The sequence below is a fragment of the Sus scrofa genome, chromosome 14 (genome assembly GCF_054392235.1).
Source record: "Sus scrofa isolate SSC_HxYL_T2T_F1_AM1 chromosome 14, Sscrofa_HxYL_maternal_Yorkshire_Landrace_v2.0, whole genome shotgun sequence".
Taxonomy (NCBI): domain Eukaryota; kingdom Metazoa; phylum Chordata; class Mammalia; order Artiodactyla; family Suidae; genus Sus; species Sus scrofa.
The window spans coordinates 152,158,377-152,168,319 of NC_139396.1; positions in this window are offsets into that span (position 1 = coordinate 152,158,377).

The following is a 9,943-nucleotide window of genomic DNA, read 5'->3' on the forward strand; positions in this document are numbered from 1 at the left end:
TGTATCTGTCTTTCTATCTGTCTATCGGAGAGAGGAGAGAGGGAGAGAGAAAGAGATATTTAAAGAATTGGTTCACACAGTTGTGAAATGGCAAGTCCAAAGCCTTCAGGGTGGAACAGCAGACTGGGAACCCAATAAAGAGTTTTAGTCCAAGTTCAAAGGCAGCCTGTAGGCAGAACTCCCTCTTGCTCAGGGGACATTAGTTTTTTGCTCTGATTAAGGCCTTCAGTGGGTTGGAGGAGGCCCACTCTCATTAAGGAGAGTGGTCTGCTTTATGCAAAGTCCATGATTTTAATTAACTAATTAATTAGGGTTTTTAATGGCCACACCCATGGCATATGGAAGTTCCCAGGCCAGGGACTGAATCCAAGACACAGCTGCGACCTACACTGCAGCTGTGGCAACACTGGATCCTTTTAACCCACTGTGCCTGGCCAGGGATCTAACCCTCACCTCTGCAGTGACCCAAGCCACTGCAGTCAGATTCTTAACCCTGTTTTTTATTTTTATTTCTTTAATGTTTTAAAGTTTCTTTGAAGGATGGTTGATTTACTAACGTCCACTATTTTAAACACTTCACTTATCCAAAAAAAATATCTTTACAAAAAACATCCAGAATAATGCTGACCACATATCTGGGCACCAAGGCCCAGCCAAGCTGACATATACAATTAACTATCATAAGAGTCTTATTTCCCTAACTAGACTCTACCACCTTGAAAGGCACAGGTTAGTGCGGACACGTCTGAATCTTCCCACAGGGTCAAACTGAGAGATTTCTGTCCGGAAGTGTTCAATAAATGCCCCCAGGAATGGAAGGACAGAGCAGCAAGATTTGATAGAACCCCTGGGAGCAACCCTGGGCCCCTTCTGGAAACAACAGGGGCTGTTTGACCAGCATCTGCCTAATCTCCAGAGTGCAAACACATGGCTGCAGAGACACCACAAGCATAACCCTAATCCCTTCTCTCCTGAAAACAGCTCTTCCATACTCAGTCATACCTTCCAAGATAATAACAGATTTAGACAGAAATGTCTGCTCATTTGACTTTGAACTCAGCCTAGCCCTAGCCAGTGAAGAAAAGACAAAAGAAAAACACAAAAGCATGTTGTGGTCTAGGGAAGAATTTCTGCACCTGGTCTCTGACTGTCTTTTTATGACATTTGTACCTGTTTCAAGCTTCATCTTTCTCCCAAGGCTGTTGTTAGTAATTCAAGCAACAAGCTCCCATGCCTTATGTCCCACCCTGTCCCCATCAACTTAAATCACCCCCCTGAAGATAAACCAGGCTCAGAGGAGGGGCCCAGTGCTTTCTCACACAGTCCAAGCTCCAATTTGCAATTCTAAACCCAGAATCTAATTTCCAGGCTTCCTCTTGGTTCCTAAGCAGGCTGTTTCTTAGGCTCGAGGAGGTAGGAGGCCTACGCCAGAAATCTCAGGCAACTGGAGAGAGCTGGTAAGGTTAGGTCGTCAAGCCATTTTGCAGTGCCAGTCCCTGAGTTTGTATGCCTCACAATTATCTGGTGCCCTTTTTTATTTCCTCTTCAGCAACTGTAAACATCCTTTTCATTGCTCCTCAATTCCAGTAGACAAATGGGCAAAGGATAGGTACAGGCTGTTCAAAAAGGAATACCAAATGTCTCTTAAGCAGATGAAAAGATGCTCAGTTACACTCATAATAATAGAAATGCAAATTAAAAGTACAAAGGGAATATATCAGATTGGCAAAGATCAGTAAATTAGATACACATTCTGGTAAGACTGTAGGAAAACACGCACAGCTGGTGCAAGGCCAACCTTCTCTGACCTCCTTGAGAGAGCAATTTGGTAAAACGTCTCAAATTTTAAAGATGAACTGGTTTGATGACCAAGCACTTCCACCTCAAGGTATTAATAGATGATGTACTTGTACCTTCATGCAAAATGACGTCTTCCCCAAAATATACATTGTGGCATTGTTTGTAATAGCAGAAGGCTGGGAACTGTCTAAATGTGTATTAATAGGGGACCGGTTAAATAAATTATAAACTATGGTACAGCCACTTAAGGGAACAAGCAAGGTCTGTAGCGACTGCTATGGAAAATTTTGCAGGGTACTAAGTGAAAAAAGTAAGGAGGATGCCAGTGCATGTGGCGTGCTAGCATCTGTGCGTGGGAAGAACACACATACATGGTGGTAAATGCATGGAGGACCCTGGCAGAATACCCAGTAACCTGGGTGGGGACCTGGGAGGCTTGGGAACATCAGAGAGAAGGAGATTTATTTTTTGCTGAGTACGGTTACAGGTTGAATAGTGACCCACAAAATTCATTTGTTGAAGTTCTAATCCCCAGTATCTCAAAATCAGACCTTATTTGGAAATAGGGTCGTTGCAGATGTGTCTAGCTAAGAGAAAATCATATAGGAATAGTGTGGGCCCCCAATCCAATATGCCATGCATCCTTCTACACAGGGGGAGTTTGGATAGACAGGTACACATGGAGAACCCTGTACCAAGTGATTCTCAGCAAACCACTAGACGCCAGAAGAGAGGCATGGAAATGGATTTTTCCCTTGCAGTTCTTAGAAGGTACCAACCATGCAAACACCTTGATCTTGGACTTCTAGCTTCCAAAACTATGAGACAATACAGTTTTTTTGGCTGCACCCACAGCTTGTGGAAGTTCCCTGTCCAGGAATCAAACCCACACCACAGTAGTGACTCAAGCCACTGTAGTAACTATGCTGGATCCTTAACGTGCCAGGCCACCAGGGAACTCCAGACCACACATTTCTATTATTCTAAACCACCCAGTCTGTGGGCCTTTGTTACAGCAGTCCTAGCAAATGAATACAGCATTCTTTGGTACGTTTTGAGTTCTGTATCGTGTACGTGTATTACTGATTTAAAAAAAAAAATTTTGGGAGTTCCCATCGTGGCGCAGTGGTTAACGAATCGGACTAGGAACCATGAGGTTTTGGGTTCGATCCCTGCCCTTGCTCAGTGGGTTAACAATCCGGCATTGCCGTGAGACGTGGTGTAGGTTGCAGACGTGGCTCGGATCCCGCGTTGCTGTGGCCGTGGCTTAGGCCGGTGGCTACAGCTCCGATTGGACCCCTAGCCTGGGAACATCCCATATGCCGCAGGAGCGGCCCAAGAAATGGCAAAAAGACCAAAAAAAAAAAAATTTTAGCACAAATGTCCATTCCTCCTTGAAGTCTTCCCAGATTCATCAGTCTGAGTTGATGTCTCTGACTTTGGGGCTCTGAGAACATTTCACAATTTTGTGATGTGATTAACTGTTCATGGGGTTCTAACCTCCACGAAAGGGGCTGGGCCCACATGTTATCCATCCTTATAGTCCTAGAAACCAGCCCTCACATGTTTGCTGCAATGAATGAATGAATACATAACTAGACATTTTTCACTCCCTTCCTCTATTTTTATGGCTATTCATTGATTTTGGACTTGCTAAACTATCAATTCATTGATGATTCGTCAGGGTAAGATCACTGAGACCTGACCCTAAGGTTTGGAGGATTTTGACAGATGAAAGGAAAAAGATCTCATTTAAAAACACATTTGGAGGAGTTCCCGTCGTGGCGCAGTGGTTAACGAATCCGATTAGGAACCATGAGGTTGAGGGTTCGATCCCTGCCCTTGCTCAATGGGTTAACGATCCAGCGTTGCCGTGAGCTGTGGTGTAGGTCGCAGACGCAGCTCAGATCCCATGTTGCTGTGGCTCTGGCGTAGGCTGGCGGCTACAGCTCCGATTGGACCCCTAGCCGGGGAACCTCCACATGCCGCAGGAGTGGCCCAAGAAATGGCAAAAAAAATTAAAAAATAAATAAATAAATAAATAAAAACACATTTGGGGAGTTCCTGTCATGGCGCAATGGTTAATGGATCTGACTAGGAATCATGAGGTTGTGGGTTCGGCCCCTGGCCTTGCTCAGTGGGTTAAGGATCTGGCGTTGCCGTGAGCTGTGGTGCAATTTCCAGACGCAGCTCGGATCCCGCGTAGCTGTGGCTCTGGTGTAGGCCAGCGGCTACAGCTTTGATTGGACCCCTAGCCTGGGAACCTCCATATGCCACGGGAGCAGCTCTAGAAAAAAAAAGGCAAAAAGACAAAACAAAACAAAAAACAAAAACATTTGGGAGTTCCTATTGTGGCTCAACAGTAATGAGGATGCGGGTTCAATCCCTGGCCTTGCTCAGTGGGTTAAGGATCCAGCATTGCCGTGAGCTGTGGTGTAGGTTGCAGATGTGGCTCTAATCTGGCGTCACTGTGGTTGTGGTGTAGGCTGGCAGCTGTAGCTGAGATTTGACCCCTCACCTGGGAACCTCCATGTGCCATGAGTGTGGCCCTAAAAGGAAAAAAAAACCAACATATTTAAGAGTTTCACTTCCAATGAGTTGAGAGTTTAGTAGTTTTTGAGGGAAACAATTCCTCAAACAGGAAGAGGGTTGATTTCTGCCTGATGGAGAGATGAAGAATCTGGAAAGCCATCCAAGCTGTGCTTGATGAGGGACAAAGGAAACAATCTGTCAATCATGCTCCAAAGGGTGGGTCTTGTCATGGATTACAGAAGGGACATGTGGGTTAGGTAAAAAAGTTGCTAGTGTGGCTGTTTCCTAGGGCTTCCTCAATGAAATACTACAAACTAGTTGGTTTAAAACAAATGAAATGTATTGTCTAAGAATTCCCATGGTAGCTCAGCAGTAACAAGCTCAACTAGTATCCATAGTGAAGGATCTGGCGTTGCTGTGAGCTATGGTGTAGGTCCCAGATGTGGCTTGGATCCGAAGTTGCTGTGGCTATGTTGTAGGCCAGAAACTGCAGCTCCGATTTGACCCGTAACCTGGGAACTTTCATACGCTTCGGATGCAGCCCTAAAAAAACAAAAGAAAGAAAAAGTATCTTCTCACAGTTACAGAGGCTAGAAATTGGAAATCAAGGTGTTGGCAAGACCACGCTCTCTCTGGAAGGCTCTGGGAGGATCCTTCCCGCCTCTTTCAGCTTCTGGCGTTGGCTAGCAAGCCTTGGCTTGTAGGCACATCACTGCAACTTCTACCCTCGCTGTGTCATCACATGGCATTGTCCCTGTGTGTGTCCACGTTTCCCTCTTTTTCTTTCTTTCTTTCTTTTTTTTTTTTTTTTTTTGGTTTGCTTTTTAGGGCCACACCTGCAGCATATGGAAGTTCCCGGGCTAGGTACCCAATCGGAGCTGCAGCTGCTGGCCTACACCACAGCCACAGCAATTCGGGATCCGAGCTGCCTCTGCAGCCTACCCTACAGCTTGTGGCAATGCTGAATCCTTAACCCACTGATCAAGGCTGGGGATCAAACCCACATCCTCATGGACACTTGTTGTGTTTGTTACCCCTGAGCCCCAACAGGAACGCCCCACATTTTCCTCTTATACGGATACCCATCCAAATTAGTGTCTTCTCTAATCCATTATGACCTCACCTTCACTTGAATACATCTGCAAAGTCAGGGCACATTCTGAGGTTCTGGGTGGAGGTGAATTTGGGGGAACACTCTCTACCCTCGTACAGCTCAGTTGGAGAAAGAGCCAAAAGCAAAGGCATATTTAATTTTGTGGTTAAGCACAGCCATGGAATCAGACAGATTTAATTTCAAATCCTGGTTCTACCTGCTGGTCAGCCTTATGAACTTCGGTAAGTTACTTAGCTTCTCTAAGCCTATTTCCTCCTCCATGCAATGGGCTTAATGCCTCCTAGAACTGCTGAGAGAAATAAGATCACCTCCTAGTGTGCTTAGCACCTGCACCTGATATTTAAAAAAATCAGTTTTTAATACTAGTGTCCTCATTTCCATGGCTCTTGCCAATCCTTTTAGGGAAGAACATAGACAGTTGAATAGCAAAACAGAATAGTTTATGATTAAAGACCCAGATGCCTGGAACAGGATGTACCTGCCACAGGAGGTCAGAGAGCGCAGGACGTCTGGGTTGGAGCAGGCACAGACTTTAACTTTTAATAACAAACAGATGCAAAGTTAGTGCTGAAATCTGAAACTCTGAGCTAAGCCATATTGATTTCCCCCTCCCCCTCCACCAGGGTGTCTATCTGGAGCTTATCATCAAGTTCTCCACCACGTAAGCAGACCAGACACCTTCTATTCCTCTCTCTGCTCTACCACCTACTGCCTGTGGTCCCTCTCTCCCAATGAACTTGACCATTAGGACATTTGAGAGAGGCCCGAGCTTCCATCCAGGTGGCTCTGGCCTCCCCTTGTCTAGGCTGCCCATAGTGGAAGGGTCCCCATGGGAGGCATTGGCTGGTGAGGCTGCGCACAGCTGCATGTGTTGATCTCTGATCACTTCCCAAGGCAAACAAAAACAACTTGGGTCGATCAGCATTTTCACAGACGGGAGAACTGGCTGTTCTTCTATGCCGCTTCATGTGTTCCATTGGAAATGGATTAAATCATCCAGACACTGGGATCTTTTGGGTGACATTTTTTTCTTTTCTTTTTTTTTTTTTTTTCTTCTTTTTGTCTTTTTAGGACCGCACCTGCAGTATACGGAGGTTTCCAGGCTAGGGGTTGAATTGGAGTTCTAGCCGCTGTGGCCTATGCCACAGCCACAGCAATGCCAGATCCAAGCCGCATCTGCGACCTACACCACAGCTCACGGAAACACCAGATCCTTACTCCACTGAGCGAGGCCAGGAATCGAACCTGCCTCCTCATGGATACTAATCAGATTCGTTTCTATTGAGCCACAATGGGATCGAACCTGCATCCTCACGGACGCTAATCAGATTTGCTTCTGCTGAGCCATCCCGGGTGACATTTTCATGTAGAAGGCACCATTATAGCTGGGCGGGAGTTTTCGCTCTGGGACCTCTGCTACGAGTCAGCCAGGACTATCCACACCATTGACAGGGTGGATTGTGATCGTCCACAGCCATCTGCTGCTGCCCTCGTTTCCTCAGCATTGAGACAATTATGTCCACAAAGTTTGCTTCTGAATAATAGCTTAAAAAACTTTTTCCCCCTCGGTGTCCCTTGATAGATGGGTAGCGGGACTAGCCATCGATTCACTTATTGCATTTATTGAGTATGTGGTCAAAAGCAGGGGCTCTAGAATCAATGACCTGAATTCAAATCCCACCTGTACAAACTGAGAGCTTTGTGACACTGAGCAAGTCACCTAGCATCTCTAAACCTTCATCGCTTCATCTGTAAAGGGAGAATCCTATTAACACCTACCCATTAGGCTGCTGCAAGGATTGTTTCAAGTTTGGGTCCTTGGGAAGCAGACTGTGAAGCAGAAGGTAGCCAGCAGAACTTTATGAGAGGATTCTCTTCAGAGGAACACCAGTAAAAGGGAGAGCAGGAAACAGAACTGGGCAGAGGGAGAAGCTGAGTTGGGATGCAGTACTGAGAAAGCAGCAGCCAGGAGTTCCTGTCATGGGCTCAGCGGAAACAACTCTAGTATCCATGAGGACATGGGTTCGATCCCTGGCCTCGCTCAGTGGGTTACGAATCCGGTGTTGCTGTGCTGTGGTGTAGGCCGGCAGCTACAGCTCAAATTCACCCCCTAGCCTGGGAACTTTCATATGTTGTGGTGCGGCCCTAAAAAGACAAAAAAAAAAGAGAGAGAGAGAAAGGAAAAAAAAAAAAAAAAAAAGAAAGAACTAGCCAACCCCAGGGGTTGGAGCTGGGAGAGCATGTTAGCCTTTCCTAGAGTTGGACCAGAAGGGCAGGGCTATTATGTCCCTTGATAGATGGGTAGATCAGCCATTGGATGCAGACTGCCCTTAGAAGGAGGTATGACCTTGAGCAAGGCAGTTTTCTTCAGCTGAGCCAGTCCCCGAAGGACTCCTGAGATTGGTTTTCCTGATCCTGAAAGGGGATCCCAGCCTCCATCGCAAAGTTTAAATGAGATTATTCACATAGAGTGTGTAAACACAGTACCTAGCCTCCAGTAAATGCTTAATAAGTGGTCACCATTACAACTGTTGGTTTTAAAACTGGTATTTGCCAGGCTCTGTGCTAGAGGCTGGGAACTCTGTATTGACCAAGATTCTGTACCTGCCCTCAAGAAACTCAATCCACAACAATTTGGACCATTAGACAAGCATCTGTAATGCAGTGCACTTGACAGGTTGCCACAGGATTTGTATGGGAGCATCTAGAAATGGCACGTGATCCAGACGTGTAGGAGGGTGAAAGAGAGTGGTGTCAAAGGTGATGCCTGGAGATGGAGACGAGTCAGCCAGGTGAAGGGAGTGGGAGGCATTGGGGGGTGGGGGCGGAGGGAGAAGGTTGAGGAAGCAGTGTGTGCAGACAAGAGAAAGCGCAGTGTGGGCATGAGGTACACCAGCAGGGCTGGCATGGAGTGGGCACCAGCAAGAGGGGATGAAGGGTCTTACATACACCAGGCCAAGGAGTGTGGCCTTGGATATAAAGAGGCCAATGGGGAGTCATTAAGGCAATCTAACCAGAGAAAGAACATGGTCCATTAATGCCTGAAAAAAGTCACGGTGGCTGCCATTTGGGCAATGGATTGCCCATGGATGATATTAGAGGCTGTTGCCGGGGTCCGGGTGAGAGATAAGGATTACCTGGACCAGGCTAGACTGAAGAAAAAGAAGGGTAACCAGAGTGAAAGAATACTGAGGTGATGGCATCTACACACTTGGTGTTGATTGGCTGGTAAGGGAGAAAGGGGAATTCAGAGTCGTGTTTAAGCTGCTGGTCTGGGTGAATGAACTCCAGGAGGCCTGGAGTTTCAGTCTGTTCGGGCTGCTATAACAGAATAACACAGATTGGGGGACTTATAAATGACAGAAATTTATTCCTGGAGTTCCCATTGTGGCTTAGTGGGTTAAGAACACCATGTTGTCTCTGTGAGGATGTGTGTTCTGTCCCTGGCATCCCTCAGTGGGTTAAGGATCTGGTGTTGCTGCAAGCTGCGGTGTAGGTCACAGATGAAGCTCAGATCCCGTGTTCCCTCTACTGTAGCTCTGATTTGACCCCTAGCCCAGGAACTTCCATGTGCCACAGGTGTGGCAAGAAAGGAAGGATGGGAGGGAGGAAGGAAGGAAGGGAGGGAGGAAGGAAAGAAAGAGAAAGAAAGAAATTTCTTACAGTTCTGGAGGTTGGGAAGTCCAAGATCAAGGCATCAGTGGATTCGGTGTCTAGTAGGGGCCAGAGGAACATCTGTCTTCTCACTTCTCACTTGAGGAAGCAAGCAGTGAGGGAGCTCTCTGGGGTTTTTTGTTTGTTTGTTTGTCTTTTTAGGGCTGCACCCATGGCATATGGAGGTTCCCAGGCTAGGGGTCTAATCGGAGCTGTTGCTGCAGGCCTACGCCAGAGCCATAGCAATTCCAGATCCGAGCCATGTCTGTGACCTACACCACAACTCAAGGCAACACCACCAGATTCTTGACCCACTGAGCAAGGCCAGGGATTGAACCTGCAACCTCATGGTTCCTAGTCGGATTCGTTTCCGCTGTGCCATGACGGGAACTCCTCTGGGGTGTTTTTTATAAGGGTATTGAACCCATTCACCAGGGCTTCATCCTCATGACTTAATCACTTCCCAAAAGTCCCACCTCCAAATAGCATCACACTGGGGAATAGGTTTCAACATATGACCTTTGGGAGGATAGAAACCTCCAGTCTCTAGCACCTGGGGAAAGAGCATCCCAAGACTTAGAAGGAAAAAAGGCACCAAGGTCAGACATGCTCCTTGTTATTCAGCATGGCTCAAAGGAGCTTCTTCCAGGTAGTTCTCCAAGACTTATGGCTCCATTTTAGACAAACCCTCTTGAAGTCCCTGGTGGAACATAACTCCCAGAAGCAACGATATTAGCCCCAGGAGAACTTGCTTCCTCCTTGCTCCTGTCTAGTGCACCTGCAAACAAAACATCAGCAAAGAATGCTCTCAGTGTGTAAATGTAGTTGTCATAGAATGCAAAT